This window comes from Poecilia latipinna, unplaced genomic scaffold, assembly GCF_001443285.1.
Source record: "Poecilia latipinna isolate Pla-1442-1.1 unplaced genomic scaffold, P_latipinna-1.0 Scaffold34, whole genome shotgun sequence".
Lineage (NCBI taxonomy): Eukaryota > Metazoa > Chordata > Actinopteri > Cyprinodontiformes > Poeciliidae > Poecilia > Poecilia latipinna.
The window spans coordinates 172,304-194,029 of record NW_015112650.1 but is presented as its reverse complement, the minus strand read 5'-3'; the positions used below and the strand labels follow the sequence as shown (position 1 = coordinate 194,029).

Here is a 21,726-nt window from a genome sequence, read left to right as displayed (position 1 = left end):
CCCAAGGTTTTTTTTTGCCTTTTTTTTTTTTTTTTTTTTTGCCTAAATCATTTTTTGGCAGGAGGTTTGTTTGTTTTCTTGTGCAGTTTTGCCAATTTACTTCTCAAAAAATCTTTTACACACATAGTACTAAGCAACATTAAGTTTTAAAGTACAAAACGAAACACATCGTTAGCAGCTGCACTGTCATCAGTTAGCAGCTATCTGGTTTTGCTTCACAACAAAAGTCAGGTTTTAAAATAGGTTATCCACAGCGCCCAACACAACAAACAGAGCTTGTTCAAAGCCTGAACTTGAGCTCAGAGAGGGATTAGTGTTTTCTTCCCGAAGTTAAATCCTTCAAATAGTAATTTGCAATATTTTTTGTTTACATAAAGTCCCCTTTTTACCAAGCCTATGAGCCAAACTGTCGTGAGTGTTTTCTTGATCGGGCCAAAGCTCTGAGGCAGAACAGGGAGGCTGGATAAATTTACCTAAATCTGACAGTATGGGACACTGTGCCAGAGCTGTAGCCTCTATTCAAGAGCCCACTCAGTAAAACAAGTTGAAGAAAAGAAAAGAGTACAGTTTCAAGTTAAGGAGGCCTTGGAATGAGCGAGATTAGGTTTCTACAGTGCCATGTGTGGAGAGCTGGCCTATAAACGCTTTCAAGGGACATGTACAGTTTCGCAGAAAGTGAAGTAATAACCATTTGATAAATGTTGTATTTGTATGTGACAGTTCAGCAGGGAAATATCCTGATTCCACTGTAGGGAACCTCTGTGAGGCCGAAAACAACATAAGTTATAGTTTGTTTGTGTGACTTTATTTTGTCTGCACAAACACTTCTGATTTATTTGAAAATTATAAGGAGGCACAAAGCAATGCCAGGAAGAAAATGTGTTTGTCGTTTTTGGTTCCAACACATCTACAATCTGAAATACACCAGTGACTGTTGTTTTTGAAAGTTGGATTTAACATTAATCTCCTTTTAATGTGGAAAAACAACAAAAATAAGATCATTAGTGGGGCTATTTTGTGGATTTTGTCGATAAACAGAAGGCATGGACAGCTTTTCAGTGGTACATTACTTTGTAGTCTTCACCATATTAAACTATAGGCTGATTTTTAGTTCATATTCCCAATTTTTTTTTTTTTTTGGTAAAGGTTTGACAAGATATGACTAATTAAAATGAGTTTGCCTCTTGACAGAGTTGACTCATAAAAACTGTCAATGAGACTCAACTACGAAAGCACAGAAAAAGTCACCAACACTTTCAAGTTGTTTATCAGGCAGCATTATAAAAAGAAAGAATGAAATGATTTGTGAGCATTGGAAGAATGCTACAACTGGCTGATGATGAGTTACTAAAAGTGATAAAGTTCTAGTTCAAAGTTTCAAAAAAAAAAAAGAAAAAAAGGAAGCCTTGCCAACGCAAACTTACAATTAGACAAGCATGAAAGCCAAAATAGTTGGACAAATAATACGTGGGTTAAATTAATCTGCATGGAAAAGACATTTTGTAATTTAAACCTTTATTTTGTATGTTAAAACAAGGAAAGAAAGTGTACCCTAATGACTTTGGTGGCATACCGTACTGTAACGTAGCACAGCGTAACATACCGTACATAACATGGCGTAACGTAACGCACCGTACTGTACAGTAACGTACCATCACGTACTATAATGTAATACATCAACCACTTTATTTCTTAAACACGCAAAAATACAAAATAGCTGTTGACCAAAGTGCAGTACAACAAAAATATGTTTTTGTCTAATTTTTGAAACAGTGATACATGGATACTTCAGTCAAAAGAGTGATTATAATCCAGCTGTGAGGTGATAAATGCATGAATCAGAGTCTCAACCTGGTGTCTAGACAGGAGGAGCTTATTCATAAATTTGTGTTGCTGGATTTTTCATGCAGGGCCAAAGAAGGAAAGTTGAAGGAAGGGACACAGATGGAGCCACTGGATTTAAAACACATGACCTCAAACCTCTTTTTGGTAAAATTAAGAAAATTCAGTGTCATCCGTTCCTTGATAACACTAACACAGTCAAGGGGAAGCTGAACAGAACCACTGTGTTTAAAAGGAAAATAGATTTGACAATCATCCGTATATATGTGAAATGGTGTACAATGCTAGAAAATAGCACCAGGGTTTTCCCCAGTGGACTATAAGCTTGGCGGACCACCAGGCTTTACTTGCCTTCCCACCAGGCTGACGATCATTTGCTTAGCTTAAATAGTTTTTTTTTTTTTTTTTTTTTCAAAACACCAGTAACAGTGACAGTAAAGACTGATTAAGCTAGGCTTATAGTTAACTCATGAAATTGGGGAGCTTTTCCCTGCACCTGCTCTTTGGACTCACGTGCTATTGTTTCAAAATTATGATGCCTGTTTGTGCACATAAAAATTTTTGTAACTTTTAACATTTTTGGGCATAAAAACACGGTGGGCTGCTGGATAACTGCCCTAGTTCCCCTACTGCCAGGCTTAGCAGGTTTTCAGGGGGAAACTCTGAGCACCAAGTGGGATCAAATCAAGATAAAACACAAGAGAACCAAGAAAGGAGCCTTGCGGCACCCCAAAGGATGAATATGTAGTTGCTATGGTTCACATTGTCAAAAACAGCTATTAAATCTGCAAGCGTAAGTAAAGCACAGTTATCATAGTTCGTTGCTAAAAACATCTCATTAAAAACAATTAAAACTGCGGATTCAGTACTGTGGAAGAAATGAGGAAAGATTCCTTCAACAGGGGGTTTCATAGCAGCATGTTAAAAACAGTTCGGCACCACACTAAAAGTCAAGCTACTCTTAATAACATTAAGGATAATTGGCACATAAGAAGACATGGAAGAACACCATTACAGAGGGAGCCAGATGGTTTTATAACAATAACCAGCTTCCTTTTCATTTATTCAGAGATGAGATCAACTAATGAGTCTCCTCTGGGTTATACTTTTATTGGTTTCTATCCACATGATTCACATTTTATTCAAAGTCACTTTTTATCGTTCTTCACTAGAATTTTAAATGTAAAGGGAAGGCTAATTTATTAACCAGCCTAACTTGTGTATTAAAACTGAGTGGTTGTTGTTTTGGTTGTTGCAGTGTGGGAGCCTGCTGCAGACAGGAAGTGTGACCATCTTTTAGGTTTGAGGGTACAACAGAGCACACCTCTTCTTTTCTTTGACCTTTGTTAACTTGCATGTTGCCAGAATCACAACCCAGAAGTTGTTTTGAATTCATATGAGTGAACATGTTGTCACCTGGTGTGTCCAAGCAATCAGGATTCCAATAAAGGGTAAAAATGTAATGTTTTTCTATTTTACTGCAGAAGTCTCTTACATAAAAAAAGATTAGAAAAGGTGTTGGTTTGATGAATATGTTAACGGATGCAACAGATCACAAGGAGACAGCATTTAAAAGCAAGACAGAATGCATTGCCAACAAGAAGGGTAAGAACGAGTGATAAAAACCTCAATTTATGGCATTTAATATGACAACTACAGAGTTCATCCACCATTACTGTATTAAGTATCCTCATTCTATTATCATTATGTAAGAATGAAATGGGGAGACGTCCGACACAGATTTTGTAGTCACTTACCACACCATAACTCCAATCATTTCACATACTCAAATTTATTTCTGAAGGCTCGCAGCTGTGTGGGTTACCGCTGTTTCCATTTGTGATTTATGAATGAAAACAAGTAGATATGAGGCTGCTTAGATTTACAGGTTTTAGCAAAAAGAAAAAAAAGAATAAAAACCATGAAAGAGACTTTTAAATCATTTCGAAAAGCCCAGACAATGACGTCATGGCTCTGTAAGCCTCTCACTGGGTAGTTCGAATTCACAGGGACACCTGTGGATGTATCGAACAAACTCCTCCAGAGACATCGTTAAAAAATAACAGCAAATCAACCAAGATACCAGAGAAAAAGAATTGTGGAACCACATCTCACAACAATCAGCTGGAAAGTTACGGGTCTTCCAAAGCATACCAAAAGCTTAGCTATAAAGTACCTTGAAAACGGCGAAGTAAACATTTTGAAGTGCTCATTTTCAGAGTATTTGGTGGCCTGAACACTTGACCCAATTGTATGAGTTCTGCCAGGATTAATGGGTCAAAATTTCAACAAACTATTGTGAGAAGCTTCTGACCAGACTCCAAAAGGGCATATCCCAAGTCACACAGTTTAGAAGGTGATTACTAAAGGTATTAATAAAGGGTTTTTACCAAATACTAAGGTAATGTTATGTTATATCTAACCTTAAGCAAGATTCAATAGGTTTTTCGATCCTGACTGAACTTAGTTGGTTAAGGTTTTTCCCTTTATATACTACATCAAGTATTTTTATAAAGGAAAAAGGCAAGATTAGATCTGAAGTGGACCCCACCATACCATCTACAAAAATCAATCTGTCATCTTGGATTTAAATATGTTTTGGTCTTTGGTATCAGAAAAGATTATGATTGCGTTTTGCCTTGCTTGGGGATAGAGCGGGTTAATGTTGAGGAAAGCCTTGCTGAAAGGCATTAGGTATTAACTTTCCTCTCCTTTTGGGTAAACTTGACGGGTACATCAAATGCATGCTTTGGCACTGGAGTTTACATATCTGCGAAAGCTAAACAGAGTGGCATTGACTCAAGGTGTGGCGCTATATTTGTATCTGACCACGGCTACGGACGAGCACAAGTGCACGGACAAAGAGCGCGCGCACACACACAGGCACACACACACATGCGTGTAAATGCACACGCCTCGTACCGCCAAACAGCTGGGAGTGTTTGCAGTGTGAGGAGGCCGTTGGTTCTCCTCTCGGCCGTCTCACACAATGAGCCGTGCGCTGTCTGTGTTTGCACTGCGCCCAACTCAAACAGCGTCCCCTCGCCGTTCGAGCACGGCCCGAGGTTTGCTCTTTGTGAAGGCTCGCGCAAACCCGGGGCAAGGCTTGGCCTCGGGTTGCACTCGTGGGAGAAATGAATGGGCCAAGTTCGTTGAGAAATAACTTAGAATTTCAAAGATGCGCCGGAGTCCGTTTGACTTTCGCTGCCCCGACAAAAGGTTTCGACTCACCAATCAGGGTCACGGAGATAACGCGGCGTTTCACTCCCCAAGCAGCGGCACGATCACGAAGACAAACAGGCAGCCGAGAACAAGAAGCTGGTACATTTCGAGACTGCGCTCTGGCTCTGTTGAAAAGTGGTTAGTGAAAATGTGGAAAAACAATCAGCTCCAGACTTTTGTTACAACATGAAAAAAAAGACACTTTAATCCCACATTCTTTTATTATTGTCTTGGATTACATCATAAATTACTTGCATTCTGAAATGGCATTGAAGTTCGATCGGCCTAAAACAGAGCAGGCTTGCCTTTATTTATTCCAGAGTTTCATTATTTTGCTGATTAACCCACACATGTAAATCATTCAGGATGAGCGCATCGGCTTAAAGCAATTTTTTTTTCCTTCTTTTTCAAATGGTGTGGGTAATCACTGCCTGCTTAACCTTTGCAGTGCACTTCTCCTCGGTGCATAAATAATTTCAGTCGAAATGTCTTTTTGGAGTTTACTGTAAATGTGTAAATAAGTTAGAGGTGCAGGAAATCGAGAGATCTTTTATCTGCTACCTGTTCCTTTTCAAACAAATTGTGTAAAACTGCATGTCAGTTGACATAACTATTTGTCTTATTAATTTCTGTTTTTACTTTTTATTGTCTGTTGAATGAATAAATAATTAGTTATTTTTAAATTGTTAAATGGTTATTACAATGTGCACTTGGAGTTGTGATAAAAAAAAAAGTGAGAATTTTGGTGCACAAGTTTGAATTTATACTCTTACATTTTTTCTCAAGCATACGAGGTCAAAATTGGACAGACGGTGTAATTTTGTCCCTGTTCTTGATGGACTTGGTTTATTTTGGTTGACAGGCATCATGCACCGACCTGGCTTCCAGGTGAACCTGCACATTTTCAAGTGGGATGAGGTTCAGAGCACCACATTGTTTCCAAGCGTCGGTCATCAGATCCAAACTGTCGAAAAAAGCCACGATGATCGGTAATCAACATGTCAACGATTGGAGGTAGTTCTCAATTTTTGCGTCCACTTTCTTTGAGGAACCATTTTTACACACGGTCCCACAGCATAGTGCCACCATCGCCATGGATGACAGAAATCAGTTCCCTAATAATTGGTCTTTACCTTTCTTTGCAGCAACTGCTTTCCCTCTCTCAGAGTTACCAACACACACAATCATCTTTACGATTAACCAATCCCCTGGCTGATATTCAATTCAGTTTGCCTACATAGAGCCAAGTCACAACATACCATCTCAAAGCACTTTGCAAAAAAAAAATTGAATCTAGTAATCTTATTACACCTACATCCAATGCATCAAATTTGTTTTTTAAAAAAGTTTTCCATCTAAGGAAACCCAGCAGACTGCATGGAGCCACTGAATAGAGAGGTTCACTCCTCCTGGATGTGACCGTAGCGACAGGAGACGATCGCTGGCGTTGTGGTGTTGACTCTGCAGCAATCCTTCAAACTGAGCATGCATGCAGTGACAGCGGAAAGGAAAACTCCCCTTTAACAGGAAGCAACCTCTGGTAGGACAAGGTTCACAACGACATTTAGAAACTGCAACGTGACTTTTGGTGCAGTGGCTTCTTCCACTCTGAGTGACATTTCAACACATGTTGAGACACATGTCGCTCACTTTAAATACATAATAATAAAAAAAATGAAGTTAAATAAAGTTGTTTTTCTTTTTTTTTCCCCTTACCTTTAAAGCCTCCATCTCCATTATTCCCCAAAGAACTTCGTCTCCACAGGGTCAGTGCTATGAAAAGAAGACGATTTTTCATTTTCATGTCAGCCGTTCTTCCTCCAAAGTGAAACACAGTCAATCAGCAAGATGTTGGTTGCGCATTGATAACATTTCTATCTCTGTCAAGCGTCTTTGCCAGTCCAACCTAAGATGGGTTCAGAGTGTCCCGGCCTTCCCTGGCGTCCTCGGAGCCGGCCTGGCATCAGCCCGCCCGTCAAACACAGGTTCTCTTTGTTGTGTCAGCTGCACATTGAACCTTGCAGGGGCCTCACATACACAAAGGAATGTTTGGACGGATCCATTACACGGCCCCGCACACCGCTTGTTTGGCTGTTTTACCCCACAACAGTAATCGGACATTTTAAATAGGTCCGGGAGCCTCTTGGAGGTCTCCGACACTCGATAGTCGGGGAGAGATAATGCTTTTGCGGACAATGGCATCTTTCTTTGAAGGGTGACTTACGGGAAAAATAATAACGTGTGGTGCCTCGCAAAAGTATTCGTACCCGTTTGACTTTTTTTTTTTTCGCATATTGCCGATTTACGGCGACGCACTGGACGTTATTGGGGTACAAAGTAATGTGCGGTAGTGAGGTGGGTGGAAAATTATACTCTTTGTCACACTGTTGTCTGTAAGGACCGCCAGAGCTGAACCTTACTGTACTGTATACACACAGTACGTTTGTTCAGAAATCCTTTTTCAGTGAAAGATTCTCATGACTGGAGTAAAATACCATAAGAATGTACCAGTCTTTTTAATAATTTTCTAATGACTTAAAATTATGGCTGTTAGACAATCAGATGTGACTGATGATCACTGATGATGTGATTCTTACTGTTTGTTGTGGTGAACTTTTGTGCTACATGGCTTTTTGTTCTTTTTAAATTTGTAGCCTGATATGGGGTTTAGATAAAAAAAAATGCTTTTTATTTATTTATTATTACTTTTTTTTATGGAAGAGGGTTATGCGTTTGCCTGTATGACACTGTAATGCATTGTATTTATATTAGAGTGTACCACCAAAGATCAACAAGAAGTCCTGCACAAATCACCAGACTAGTAAATAGTCCATGCAGACATTATTCTCTGTTCTAGATAAACTTATGCTGGCATTAGGTTATAAACCAAACTACTGTCCAACAACAGAAAGAGAAAAAGAATAATTCAGAGGCACATCCAAAAGGCCTCTTGTAACTCTGGAGAAGCTGCGGAGATACACAGCTCAGGTGGGAGACTAACGACTGGACTCCCTTTGGTCATGAGCGCCACAAATTCGTCTTTAATGGGAGAACGCCAAAAAAGAAAGTCATAAGACGTCCCAATGAAAGCAGACACAGCAAACAGGAGGCCACAACTGAACTTTTTTGATGAGGAAAGCTTTGTGCGGCAGAAAGCTAACATTGCACATCGCCGCAGTGACGCATGTTGTGTGTGAGGTTGGGGGCGAGAGGTGCCTTTGTTGCTTCTCTCCCTTGCATTTGGAAGAAATCAAATATGGATTGCTTAAAGTGTTAGCGCATTGATCCTGTTGTTAAAAGTTACGAGTTCGGGGCTCAAGTGGGTTTGTCTTCCCCTTTTCTGCGCATTAACATCATCTGATGTTCAAGAACAGAATGGCCAGCCCGCGAGATGCAAACTGAGCAGAAGTTGGGAGCTTTGAATTTTTTTCCCAGTTGTTGCTGACAAGCTTCTGTTTCCTTGGCCTGCTCTCTGGGGGAAGACGGAGCTCGTTTCACCACTGGACACATGAATTTTATAGAAATATACTAAGCAGCAGAGCACCAGGACACACACCTGTGTAAAACTGATCCCAGACAAGGTGAACATCTCAGTCCATATTCATAGAGCAAACTGTGCCGTTGTTCAGAGGCGCAGGATAACGCCACGGCGTCAACTCGACCTTGTTAAAGTTTGCTGATTCAGCATCTGTAGGACATCAATGACAAAACGTTGAGAAGTTTTTTGTTTCTTTGTTTTCCAGATGAAGTTTCCTGCTTCAGTGAGATGGTAGCTAAGTGAAACAGTGTTGTTATTGGTGTTATAGGCACCGATTCCTGTCATCAGTCAAAGCTAAACGCAGTTTCTTCGACTGTGAACAGTTAAGTTAAAAGTGCGTGTCGAGGTTTTTAGTGGCCAAGTCTGGATCGACGTCGACATCTTTAGAAAATTGCTCTGTACCAGTGGGTGAGGTTTGAGGTTGCATTGTCGGGTCAGAACGCGCACTCGGCAAAGACCGGATGTGCGTCGGCGAAGGTGTCCAAGGGGTTTAACGATGGTTTAAATGATTTGGTGTGATTGTGGTGTGTGTGGGTTCTGTACTCAGCTGTGTTAATATGTTTCACATTTATCCAGGGTTCTGTTAGTTTAAGAAGCTAAGCCTTTTAGTTTGATTCCACTTAGGAATAAAAGAAAATGCAAAAAATATCAGTTTGCAGGAGTGCAAAGAGGGTGGAGGAAAAAACTGCACAAATGGCAGGATACTAAAACATGCCACACACTTCAGATTTTTGTTTGTCATAAATGAAAATACATATTTTTTCTTCTTCGCTTTAGATAGATTGAACTTTGTGGTTCCAGACTTGAAAAATTTCAAGGGGCACAAATACATTTGCACCGTAAGAGCGGCTGAGCAAAGCTTGAGTTTTTTCCTCAAAAAGCAGCTCACCTCAGTTTTATTTCACATATCTGTTATTCATCCGGTGCAATTTGCATTCAGCACACAATTTATTTCAGTTCTCATGCCGCCCCTGGCCTCCACTTAACCCCACACTTTTCTCCCTGCGTGTTTGTGTCTCCAGAAAGCCACTTTGTTGTGTCTGAGCAGCGAAGCATCGCAGTGAGCAATGACTTCCTGTGAAATGTGAATGCTATTTCAACTCCGAGAGCGCAAAGGCTGCCTGCGGTTTGTCTGTCTGTTCGGTCTGTGCGTCTGCCCTCAAGTTTCCCCCTTCGGGTTGCAGAGGAAGAAGACGTTTCCGCAGACGCAGAAAGAGTGACAGTCAGGGTTGCCAGAGCCTGTCGGCAGGCTCAGCTTGACTGCAGTTTGCCACAAGAGAGGATTCAGGGTTGTTTGACAGCAGGAGGGCGCAAAGGGCACTTAAAGGTTCCAGTGGAGTACAGCTGCGCCGAGGCTTCATCCGTTGCTTCCTCCTACTCCTCCTTTTCTCGGTGTGTCTCCTTCTCAAGCTCCCGAGAGGCCTCCTTTGATCTGACTTTGGAGCTTTGGGTGAAAATCGTGACAAAACAGTTGAAAGGCCGTCCTTCCCCACAGAGTTTAGGGCCATTACCTCAGCGCCCAACGGCATTATAGAGATATTTACAGTCATAACGTAAAACCCATCATAAACTAAATTTTGAAGCACATAAAAGCTACCCCATCTGGTTTCATTAGAATGTGGTTCGACCATTCTTTTATTGTACCCTTCTCTATTTTGGGCTTTGTTTTAGCAATTACACCATCAAGCACAGAAACATTTGCATCTCGAAGCGATGCTCTTCTAAGTTTGGATCAGCTCTAAGCAGGTATAAGTAAAAGCATCCATGTGGAATATTCATGTTCAATAATTCATTTTTATTTGCATGTTAACTTCAACATTATTGTAAAACTAAAAAAAATTTATTTGGATAGATTTTATTCAAAGGTTGTGGTTAAAAATTCACTATGTTTAAATGTCAAATCAATTATAAAAATGAATTTACTCAAATGAATCAGTTACATTTTCTGAAACTGAGCTTATCTGGTTTGTCCTACCATGCTAAAAAGACGTGGTTTGCAAAACTAGTTTCCGTTATTATTAGCTCTTATTAAGCTCGAGTTCTTGCGATATTAAAACATTAAAGGAAGTCTGTCTTACTTTAGTCACGTGACTTAATATGATGAATTAAGTGGGACATATTATTTTGAGTCTGATATTAAGCTTATAACAGAATTTGTGACTCTTATTTTGAAGAAAAAATAAATTACTTACAACCGCACTCCATACCAGTAGGTGGCGATAATGCTTACCTAGCGGTTTTTCCCAACCACCATTAAGAAGAAGAAGAAAAAGCTGCAGATGAAATCTTCCTTCGGATTCTCACGAACTGCTTACCAGGGAAAGCGACTGACAACACTCAGTAAAGACAGCTATGAACGAGCTTCCACCACTTTAAAATGTTTTGTGTGGCAGGATTCGATTTGTGAACGCTATGAGAATACCGCCGCTGGCTAACTGCTAGCCGCTAACGAAGCTAATACTTGCCCCAAAGCTTCAGGATTCTTTAAAAGTAAAATTTACGATATGGTCAACCTCTACTCTTATTTACTTACACAAGAAACGGTGATTTGTAGTTTTATATTGTGTTTTTGTAACTGCCACTAGAGTCATGTTCACAGTAACGACATGTTTGATTTTTGTCTGAAATCACAACTCGCACCCTAATTGAGTACATTTTAATTGGAATTCTGAAAACCAGCAGGACTTTTTTGTGCTAAATGCAATTACAAGCTATAGCCTAAATATTTAAACTCACAAGTAAACATAAAATGGAACATAAAGTTATGTTCTAGAAACACTGACAAATAAAATATCTTCAGTCTTAAACACTAAATTTACAGATTGAGTGGTTCTTCTATATGCATTTTTTTTTTTTTAGCATGGTACAAACCACAAGAAACTCTACTAAAGTATTTTTAACAAACATTTTCAGTATGTTTTATATGTATGACAAATATATTGGATACTGACATCAGGACTTCTTAATGACTTCAACTTCCTCAGTCAAGAAAAATATTATTCATTGGGAACAGCAATGTCCAGGGCTAAGAAGCTCAACCTGCTAGCAATTTTTTACATTACCATTACAGTGGATCCCGTCCACGAGGTTTTCTGCAGAAAAACCTCGTGGGTTTTTCTGCAGAACGTGACTCCCAAATATTTGTGGAATGTCCATGTATTTGCAAAATACGTAATATTTGCACTTACAAATATAATATGGTCTATCATATTACTGATATGATAGAGCATATCAAAAATATTTGAAAGGACTGCAGTTTTTGCAACTGAAATATGTCGGCACAATGCTACTTGACATGCTTTTAGGGACCGACTATAGATATTAACTTCCATGCTAGTGCAAATACGGCTTTTACTGTGCATGTTGCTGCATGTTAAGGTATATTTGGTGTTTGAACGATTTCAGCAGCCATCTAAGAGTGATTTTATTGTGGTCTCAAGTATTCACTGGTTTTTGCTATTCACAGGATGTGTTGTTAGCTGTTATCTGCTGGACTCCAGTTAAAATGAATGAGAAAAAAATGGTTGGATGAACCAAACTTGTAATCAAAATCTTGACATAGGACTTGCTACCAACATAAAGTAACTACTCTTATTGAACATTGGGTTTACAAAGTATACCTTTTGAGTAAAACAAAAAGAAAAAAAAGTAAATATGTATTAACTTCCAGAGTTTCTTTTTCTGTTGTATCTTGCTGAACTGGGTTTTACTGTGCTCTGATTTTCATACCCACATTCTGTTGGGCTGTCCATGACACATTCACAGATGACTAAAAGGAAACAGACCAAAATGTTATTTTGCTCCTCTTATGCTCCGCTTCTGAGTATTTGTTTTATTCTTCGCAGAATTTATTTGTTTTTGGTCAATTCGGCCACCTCCGTATCTCCCGGAGTCTATATTGCACCCCGGAGTGTTTAGCCTTTGAGCGGATTCAAGTTTTTCCATTGACCAGCGGTTTGCAGAGGTTATAATCTTGTACCCCAAAAGACAGATTTCCCGTTAAGGCCACGAGAGCTGTCTGCCACCGCTTACTGGAATCTGACGCGTTTTTTTTGCAAGGGAATACTTGTTGGCAGACGCCCTGCACCCATAAAGCTCCCAGAAAACAGCAGATTGCAAATGTGGACAATGCGATTCCTCTTGTTCAATCAATGGGACACAAGGGCAATAAATTTGTCCTTCCATTATCTTCATTTGGCTTGCGCACAATAATGGCTCCCAAACGTATTCAGAGCTGGCGACACATGCTGTTGTACAAATGAATCATTCACAACCAAGCAGTAAATACATCGAGGAATATATGGGTGGTTGATGTGTGGCTTCGTTCTGGCACCTTTGAAGGATATTCAGGCTTTGACCTCTGTCGTCAGGAAGACATTTGCGTGACAATCTGTTTGGGAATGACTGCCCATCTCAATGTGGCATGCTGTAAAAACAAAAAAAGCTCAGTGGGGGCTAATTTACACATCAAAATGTGTTTGATATTCAACCTTTAAAAGGTTCATTGATGTCTTAAAAAAGAATAAAATAAAATTTTTATTCCACCAGAAACATCAGTAAAGCCTTAATATTTTTGACACATCGATGTTTCACTCTCACCAGCAGATGGAGACAAAGTACAGAGCACAACATTCTGTACAATCACCAGGCATCACCCTCAAAGTGACTCTGTTTTATTTCTGCCCCATCTTAAAGAAAGGTGAATTCACAAAACGATGATAAAATCTTTATTATTATTATTTTCTGTCTTTCATTCTGATCTGAAAGATATGGGCTTTCAGATCAGAATGAAAAGGAAGCAAATACTATAAAATATTGTTGACTCATCACAGACCTGCTTGAAATAAACTATTTGAATGGATCAGAGCTGGCTTTGACTGCTGTGCACAACCATCAGAGGGAGTAGTTGCACAAGTAATGATGCTGCAATGGGTAGGCGTTATCTTAATGTAGCTGCACCTAATGATTATTTCAGAAATCGATTATTGTATTCATTATTCTGATTATTAATTGGATAAAAAAAGTTGGCACTTTCTGTACATTTTTCATTTAACCTCTTAAGCTTTTTAGAAATAATTAAATTCCTTTTTTAAATAAGAAAATAAACATTTTATTGCCTAAAATTCTACAATATAGCATTCCTTATGTGAATTTAAAACTGTACCACTCAAGGAGTTTTGGGTAAAACATACTAGTTTTTATCTAATAAGCGAAATGTATATACATTTTGCACAGTCTGGGTTCAGTTCTCTGAATATGTTGTTCTTTCAGCAAACGGTTTCTTTAAATCTGCAATTAATGGATTACTAAATTAGACGATTATTTCACTACTCGGTTCATCACAATTAATCCGATCAATCGTTTCAGCCCTACTGCTTGCCTTTATATATTTGTCTTGGCAAACTAAGCAGAGTTTCAGTTGCCATTTTAATCGCTACCATCTTTGCATCGTTGCTGTCAAAGAAAAGTTGGAAGAACTCTTCAAAGAACATAAATGGAATTAATATGTTTGCACACGTGTGTTTTTTTTTTTTCCTCCACCATCACCATATGCAAAAAACTTGCTCAACAACTCAAAAGTCAAATCAAATTGATGGATAACAGACGATAAAGGACAGCTTCCAAAGATCCATTGGGATATTTTTTAGAGATTTACCAGTAATCTTTCAATCGTTTGCAGAAATCCCCGTATTGATGAAGCGACCTTTCCTTCCCTCTCCCCGGCCTTCCCGTCTGCTTGTCTTGGTCTGATGTGACAGGACTCCAGAGACGTGTCTCTTCCTCTGTTTTCTTACCCATTTTATGAATCATTATGAGCTGAACTTGAGACAGATCCACCAGCTGTCTTGACGTTGGCCCTGATCCCCACTCGCATGCCATTGCACACATGAATATCATTAATAACTTCATTAGCACTTCCTGACCGCCGCAGCATTAGACTGAGAGGGAGAGGTTTGATTCTTGATTGCGGACCGCTTTGTAGACGGAGAACAACACGTCTCCGGTGGTTCCAGGCCTCGGCCGTGTGATTGAAACAGTTTCTGGCTCAGACACCTTACCCTCCCAGTCCCACCAGGGGTATCGCTGTACAGTAACAGAACCCCGGTTCCAATATAACGCAAGGATCTGTTTGAATGTATAGAACTCGGCGCTCAAAGATCAAGCAAATGTAAACGCTGAATTGCACAATCTCTGGCAGATCTCGACTGGAATAAATTGCCAAGCCTGTCTCTTCTCATGGTCTTTGGAGCGCTTTTTCAAAAATCTGGAAAGCACAGTGGGGATATAAAGCAAGCGGAATAATAACCACCATTTGGTGATCTGATTATTCCCTAGTGAGGAAATATCATTCATCCCTGAAACTGCAGGAAGAATTGGACCTTTCAGAGCAACATGGTTTCTGTTACTACGCTGCATTACAACCAGTCTGTAGGAAACCAGAGAGAGAGAAAAAAGTATCCACATCAGCACTTGATTTTCCACATTTTGCTACGTTTTAAGTGACAAAATTCATTTTATTTCATTGGGGGGTTTATGTGATAAACCAATAGAAAGTAATGCTAGTTGTGAAGTAAACAGGAAAGGACAAAAAAACAAACTAACTTAGGTGGACAGCTCTCTTTACTCTGATACCACAAAAAAAAAAAACCTGAAGACTTAAAACTAGTAAATAGACTAAATTTACACACGCCTGTGTAAATTCAGCTGAAAGTTACAGTGTGTCCACACCAAACACGTTACGCGCGTCAAAAACGCGTCTGACGCTTCAAGTTCAACGCGTGTGTACTTTGAATGTAGACGCTTGACATTTTGCTCTACCCCTGGTGTTTCAGGTGTCAGGAGCGCCGGGTTTACATTCAAAGTCTATGTGGAACCGCATCGACTGAACGGCGTCAAAATCTGTCGTTGATTTCTGATGCTGGCCTATTTATCAGATGCGTGACGCGTCAAACGCTTCAAATTGCACCGCAACGGGCCCTTGACGCAGAGGCTTTTCTTCAGCCCGGCAGTGAAGCTGGGAAGAGTTAATGGGATCATTGGAGGCAAAAGTAATCCTAGAAAACAAATTGTTAAAAGCTGCAAGCTACTTTAGACCAGGACAGATTTTCACCTTCCAACAGTTTAATGACCCTAAGCATACTGCCAGAACTGAAAGTAGAGAGCGGAACGACCTTCATCATTCTTCACACACGAGCAATTTGAGCTCTACAGTCTGAGCAGACTTCACAAAACCTCTAATGCATGCTTAAATGAGAAAGGGTAAGATGTTATAAAGATGCTGTAAAATAATCTCCATATGTTGTTTGACTTTAGGTCAGTGAAACAGGCTTGTTTCTAACAATTATATTTGTCTTTTAACTGTAAGTAGCTAACACAAGCTAGCAGTAACTACGTTCATCATTCACCCGTTGTCCAAAGATTTCCAGATTCAGTTGTCTGTCATATTGAATTATTGTTTGTCTTGGTAGTCACAGTAATGAAAATCATAGGACACCCCACTTCATGTTCAGTACTTTCCAAGCAACTCTTCACCTATCATGTCTAATCTTGTTACCTCTGGAAAAAAGTGATATAATTACAGATAAATACAAAAAATGACCAAAATCTCATTCTGAGGAAAAGGTTAGAACAGCTAGTCCCACTTCTCAATTTCAGCTTCAAGATGTTTGAGGGGTTTCCTGCATGTCCAGTATATTTCAAGTTACCCCACAACATCTGTGATTTAATCAGTGAGATTAAGATCTGGACTTGACTCGGCCCTGGACTTTCCATCTCCTAATTCTCATGCAGCCCTTCTTGGGTTTGCTGGGATGTTTTTGGGTCATTGCAGCATGTTGCAGCATCCAGTTCGGCTTCGGTTTTATTTATTACTGTAACTATCGATACCGAGAAGAATTAATGGTGGATTTTATGTTGTTGAGCTGGACAGTTATTGGTGCAGAAATGGGACATAAGGTTAATTTCCTGGAAATTTGTTCTTAGAATCGTCTGTCTTGGCGAACATCACTCTGGTCTCCATGTTTTTCTTGGAGATCAAAGGTTTTCTCTTTGGACCATATGACAATTGAACTTGTGAAGCTTCTTTCCAATTACTAGCAGTAGTAAGAGTCTGCTGTAGATTCTGTGGTTATATTTATGGGTTTTGCTGACTTCTTTTAGCACCTTGTTTGCTTTTAGGGTGAACTTGATTGGAGGGCCAGACTTTAGCATGTTGCTGTTGCCAAATGCAACATGCTAAAGTGGTAGACTGGTGGATTTCAGATTAATTTGAGAACCCTTTAAATCCCTAAACAAAACAAGCATGAGCTGCTACAATCTGCCTTCTAAAAAGCCTCAGACACATTTTATGATTTGACCTTGGTAATCAGGCACGTCAACTATTAGGAGGAAACCAAATCTAAATCTCTGAGGTTTAAACAGGGCAAACTTTCAGCAACCTGTTAAGTAATCATGTTCTCATCACGTCCACTTGATGTGATTTACTGATCTCTAACTCTTCCATAGTCGCTCTGTGAAGAGGGCCTATGAGTTTACTTTGACTTACCCCACACTGACATTTCCTCAACCCATAACATCACCGTTTCCAGTTTCCAATGAATAGCACGGGCTTCTCTATATGGTCCTTTGGGTGAAACAATCCCCGGTAAATTGACTGATATACACCTTTCTTTCTTTAACAGTTACATCTCCAAGGATTAAAGTTTGGTCAGTTTTGAGTCTTCGAAGACACTCTCCCAATAAACCGTCTCTGTTAGGTAGACCTGTGCTTCCTGTTTACACATTGTTTCCTGTTTGTCCAGTCACTCACCTGTTTCCTTCCTGTTTTGAAAGGAAAGCTGCCTATCGTCTTGCGCATGCAACTTGTTGTCAATAAGACTTGTTTGAACTATTCCTGGGTTGTGGTCTGATCAGTGGGTCCGAACTGTACTTCCTCCATTACAGTGAACTGGCCTCTAAGATGAGAGGCAGATGGGAGTCTAAAATCATTCACCAACTTCAAGATTGATTACTAGCTCCTCATAAGCAGCACCAGAAAATGGGATAAAACATTTTCCCTACATAATAGTATCTCCTGACGCTCTGGGTGGTGAGCCATATCATCCATATCCAAAACCACCACTGACTGTCCTCATGAGACAATCCAACATGGGTTAGTATTTAATCTAAGACTTTGGTAGCAAAACAACTCAAATTGTATCTCAGTAGAGTGAAATGCAAGTTGATTTATGGTTCTTGTCACATTGTTATGCATATACTGTTATTAGATTAGTCCTGCAGTATTCATTTCAGCACTTACTATAAAGTATGACTCAAGTTTACTTCATCTGCATCTTTGTCAGCAGGCTTCCTGCAACCAATAGCAGAAAAATACTTCCACTAATGAGATTATGTGTTTTTTTTTTCCCCTGAATGCTTCAAAGATTTTGAGAGAGATAAAAATCAAGATTCAGTGACCCAGTAAATTATACTGATGGAGTCTGCACTAAATTTCCTTTGCATATGCAATCAGCCTTTGGTGTGTCTATACCAATTTGCACCTTTTAAACAGAGCAGACCCCAGAGCAATAAACTGCTTGACTCTCATATGTTTAACATCCCCTGCACTTGCAGCTGTCTAATCACACGGGTCAGATAGAAGTTCAGTGAGTAATAATCACACATTTGCCAGTTTACCCTCTTCCATTTCCTTTGCTTTTTTTTATAGATAGCACAAGGTATTAATCTGCTTGTTGGTTACGATGAAACCCTGCAGCTAAGAAAAAGTAAATACAGACCTCATTTAAAAATGTCAAATTGAGAGCAGGAAAAAAAAGACAGATTTCAGAGAAACTTCATCACGTCTTCCTGATTTATTGCGCCTGTTTCTCCTTAAATCTTTTAAGCAACACTTTATTTTAAGAAAAAAAGTGACTTTTAAGCTATGTCGGCTGTTTCAAATCTGCTTCCAGCTCACGCTGCCGTCTGTTAACTTTCTCTGGTGATGCATGGGCCTTATCGATTGAACGATGCTGTGGTGATACCCTTGCAAAGCCACACCGGGAGGCCGACTGTACGGAGGGAGTGTTACAAAGAGGGAAAAAATGTCACTAAACGGTAACTCAAATGTCTCTGTGTGCACATTTTACCTGCAACACAAATATGCTTAAGGTAAAATCCACAATTAAACACCGATAATTATCTGTCTTCCCCATTTTCTTTTCCACATGTGTGCATTTTTTCAGTCCTGCAGCTCTAAAAGATCCATGAACTTACTAACCTCTGAGCATTCCAGCACAAAGAAAGGGATTGTTCTTTCCTCTTACAAGGACAATGCATGTTTGTCATCTCAGGGAGGAGTCTGTGTCTAGTGTGTCTGAGATTTCTTGAGGTCAAAAACTCTTAAGGGAGTAGGTTAAGTATTTCGACATGTAATAAATCCACCGGCTCCTCCATTAGCTGATATGATGCTCTTGAAGTTTTCACAGCTTTAATGGTGAAAAAATGGCACTTCACAAAGAAAAGCCATTCTTGCCTCTCCCTTAATCGTTGTGAATCTTTGCAAATGTGGATTTTCAATAAGACAATACGCAAATGTGCTAGTAGACGGGGAAGCAGTATTCGTCATGGCTGCCACCGACAAGTCATGATGGATAACACATGCTATGTTCAGTCACAAAAAAAAAAAAAAAACTGCTACTCAGTTGTGTGCGCTAGCCAGCAGGCAGTCTGCAAAATCAACAATCCTCTCTGTCAGCCAGACGGATGAAACCCTGAAATGGAGACCATCCAAGCGTGCTGACGAGAATCAGACGCAGTTAGAACTCTACCAAACTCTAAAAGACAGTCAGGATGCTCGTAATCTATTTGGAGATGTAGATTCCTCTGCAAAAGCACCCTTACCGTTTTCTCTGTCACACCAACTTAAAGCCACAATCTTCAACTTATTTTTTGGAGGGGTAAGGGGGGAGCATATTCTATGCGGTAGACCAATATAAAGATACTGTCAAAATGAAGAAAAATTAAACATTTGCTGTTTTCTGCAACCCAAAAACCTGCCGCTGGGACAAACTTTCACTTTCCAGCAAAACAACCCTAAAAAAATGCTTTTCAATGCTCTCGTGAACATGTTTGAGCGTCATGTTTCTTTTAATACTACATAGATTTGACTGAAGTAATAAAAGATTGCTCGTGTTGGATCCTGAATCCCTGACTCACTGTTTCTGATTTGCGCTGGCTGGGGTGAACGAGTCCATGGAGCTCCACGACCGAAAATAGAGAGCTCATCTGAGTGTGTTATCAAGGCCGTCCCCACGTCTTGTTAAGGCACGTCTGCCCACCTGTCAAGGCCTATCACTGCGCTCCGGGGAAAAACAAACAAGACCCACATATAACCACGTTCGAAAACACCTGGCAGCATGGGTACTCACATTTTCAGCCGTGTCCTCAGAGCGAAGGTCACAGGTAAACCGAGTGGAGTTGAAGGCTTTATTCGCTTCCCAGCAGTTCTGGCTGTGCCCCAGGGCTGGACTGACTTTCTGACACAGGCCAGATTTAGTGTAATCAAAAACACTAGATAAAGTACCACACCTGAAGCACCTTGGGAGAGCACATGATGATTTTACCTTAGATGGCCCTTCCCAGGATGAGAATGACTCACTTTACTGGCACTGCTGGGATTTTCCTGAGTCCTATCACAATAAAGCATGAACACCTCCTGCACATTAAACCCCATTTATGTCAACGATTCTTGCTGCGTTTTTTAGATTTCTGTTAGAAACTGATTCAAAATACGGCTGCTTGTGTATATTATGAATAGATTTGTCTGTGTTTAGCCCTGAAAACCCGAACAGAATTGGAGTTTTCAACCTATAATTCATGTTCAAATTCAGCCTAAACAAAGGCCTTAAAAGTCTTCTCATCTTTTCGTTCTGGTTTCCTGTTAATTATTGAGCTAATATTTAGCTGTATAAACAGGAGTTTATGAGAGCTGTTTCACATCTGTGTGTCGATCAACTCCTGGCTCCTGTGAACAGGCTTTCCAGCCCACGATGATTGAACTACGTTCCACAATTCCTCTACATTTCTTGGTTTTGCCTCAACAAAACCATGCTTGAAGTCAACCTACACGTTTCCCATTGAGCTAAGGTCCAGGGATTTGTCACAGAACCACCATGAGAACGATCTTGTTGGTCTGAAACGATGATGCTCCTCGTCCAGTGGGTACCTCGTCTCAGTACTCACTGGTTAGTGCGCACCCTCTCGTCATCCTAAAGTTGTTTTTTATTTAAAGCGTTTTAGATCATTTTAGCTGAGAACCTTCAAAGTACGCCGTTCTTCCGAACCCTTTTTAGAGCTACCTGTTTTAATGAGACTTTCTGAAAGGAATGAACTTTAACCGTCAGGTAGAACACTTGCTGCCTTCATCCTTACATTAAGGCCACTTGTTTGAAGGCCTCACTGACTTTCTGCTACTTTCAATTAATTATTCAATGACGCACAATCAGCAGCATGAACATCATGAATATTTGACTACTTGTATTACTTTACTACATCTGCTAGGAAGGTATTTGCCATGGACGAATATAATTTCTGTCAAAACAGTGAGTGATTTGGATAGTGATGTTGGATTGGATTGTAACACAACTTTACCAAGATATTTTTTTGTTTTGCCGTGTATTTCTGATTAACAGTCAAGGGTCTTAAACTAGAGTCGTATCTTTTGTAACAAACTCCAAACTAAGCACTAGCGCTAATGAATGGATTTTGTGTCCGAATATAATTCATGTTATTGTTGAAAAGTATCACTTTACCAAGAGGGATTTAGGATTTATATTTTCCTCAGTTAGTTCCTTCAGTGGAAACCCAAGTGACGAATAAAATATTGCGACTGAGTAAACAGTATGATGAACGGATCAGTGAACGTTCAAAGAGATACGATTAGCATATAGATCGCCAACAAACCCTTTTCACGTACCAAAAAGGCCTGCTGCTCCTTTTCACTTCTCCAGTCTCTTGGCATTAGCTGGTTGTATACGACATAAATGGTATTAGTGTGGGCGCTTTTTGACATCGGCTCAACCAATGTTAATGCTCTACTCAGTAAGGTATAGTGTTCCTCTCCAAACACTGGTGCTCATTTAATA

The 21,726-nt window shown here is 39.8% G+C and overlaps 1 long non-coding RNA gene across 1 annotated transcript in view; it reads left to right on the top strand.

Moving 5' to 3' along the window:
• Positions 1–6,605, top strand: part of LOC106953600 (uncharacterized) — a 21,684-nt gene extending 15,079 nt beyond the window's left edge. Inside the window, exon 3 of the long non-coding RNA XR_001426226.1 lies at positions 6,437–6,605. This is a non-coding gene — a long non-coding RNA (uncharacterized LOC106953600). The remainder of the gene's footprint in view (positions 1–6,436) is intronic.
• The last annotated feature ends 15,121 nt before the right edge of the window (positions 6,606–21,726 follow it).